Below are 1,867 nucleotides of genomic sequence, written 5' to 3' on the forward strand. Positions count from 1 at the left end.
ATCTGGAGGCCTCGGAGGCCTTCGGGGCTGCTTCGCTACACACCATCGTGGTCATCGTGAGTGCTGAACGGGACCTAGGGTTCGTCCGGTCCCATCTTCTTGCTCTATTGAAGGATATAGGTCTTTCTTTCATCAGGCTGGAAAGAGAGAAAGCTTAGAGTCTAATCAGTCAAATCCCTGTCAGAAATCACCCTAAAACATCAGTACTAAGGACGAGATGCTGGCCCTGTCCAAACTCACCAGCCCAGCCCAGCTCCGTCCACAGCAAAAACAAGCCTCCAGCTCCCAAACTGCAGTGGAACAGATTAGCACTACTGGGTCTCTGCCCTAAGCAAGGCAAGTCCCTAGCACTGGCCTGGGCCACTCACCGAAACACTGGGAACCATAATCTCCCAGCTACAGGTGGGGAAACTGAGGCTTGGTCAGCTGTTCAAGGTTAAAATCAAAGCTATTATAATAGCTTAGTTTTGAAGTACCCTTCTCAGGAACCAGCCATTCCTTCCGAGACCTGGACGCCCTCTCCGGGAACAGTTCCCTTGCAAACCAGCAAGAGCTGCAAGTGTAGGGATTGAGTTTCAAGCAATCGAGCACCTGTGGAGAATCGTAGGCAAAGGCCCCGCCAGGAGCAGCGAGCCTGCTGCTGAGAGCTCCTCGTGCCAGGAAGAGCAGACAGGTGTGCCAAGTCACAGGTTTCCTGAACTCCTTGCAAACAGAGGGCTTTCCTCCTCGAGAGGCCTGGGCAAGCCTGGTATAGGAGTAAGCAAGGCAAGTCCCAGACCTGGGGCTTAGCCAATCTTCTGATCCCAAGCAGGATCCACGGGTTGCTGAGCTCCCACGAGCCCTCATTTGCCCCTGCATTGTCAGCTGGGCTTCGGGCAGCTCAGTGGCGCACGCAGCCTGCTTGTTCTCTGTGGTCTCCTCTCATCCTCCCTGAACCGTTCTGGAGATAAGGCGGCTGAAGTTCAGAAACAGGAAGAGAGTCAGTCCAGGTCCCACGGCCGGTCAGTACTACATACCACCAAGGCCCGCTGAGTGGTTTGCAAGTAACCATGAGCTCCGAGCCCAGCACCTCCCTCTCAAGATGGAAATTCACAGAAGGTGGGGGCAGTGGTTTACCATATTTTGCAAGCAAGGGCACCTCTGAAATCTCAATTATCTGGTTCTGTACAGCGGCTGGCACTGCCTTTGGGTGACTTTGGGGGAGGCAGGTTCCCCAGGCTTCCCTGAGTGTCACGTCAGCGCTCTAGTCAGGCCACTTTCTCGGTTACTGTTCCCCACCCCTTTAGGCTCCACCCAGCAGCCAGAATGATTTTCCCAACAAAAAAATCATGTTCGTCCTCTGCCTAAAAACCCTCCAGTGGCTCCCAGTGTCTTCAAGATAAATCTTTCCAGAGGACGGCATGGTCTGGCCCACCCCCTCTCAGCCTCTCTTCTCTCCTTTCCGCCTCTCAGGCCCCATGTCCTGAATGAATTAGACTTCATTTAGTTGCTTAAACCTACGATGCTCCCCCTCCCACCCTGATTCCTTTGCCAGGCTATTCCTGCCCATCTGTCACTTCTCCGGGGACCCTCCTCTGGTGCCTTAGCCCAGGCCGGGCTCCCCAACAGTGAGTCCCTGTCACCCACTGTATGACCCTCATCAACCTGCTTACCATTCCCTGGTGCCCACTTAATAGCTGTCTCCCCACAAAAGAACAGCTCTGTGGGGCGAAGATTCTAATTATCTTGTTCACCACTCCACTCCCAGCACAAATAGTACAGTATCCATGATATTAGTTTGAGGACAGATCAAAAAAATAGTTGTGGAAGGAAGAAAAGAAGGAAAGAAGGAAGGAGGGAAGGAGGGAAGGAAGGAAGGAAGGAAGGA

Source organism: Pteropus vampyrus, unplaced genomic scaffold, assembly GCF_000151845.1.
Source record: "Pteropus vampyrus isolate Shadow unplaced genomic scaffold, Pvam_2.0 Scaffold89, whole genome shotgun sequence".
Classification (NCBI taxonomy): Eukaryota; Metazoa; Chordata; class Mammalia; order Chiroptera; family Pteropodidae; genus Pteropus; species Pteropus vampyrus.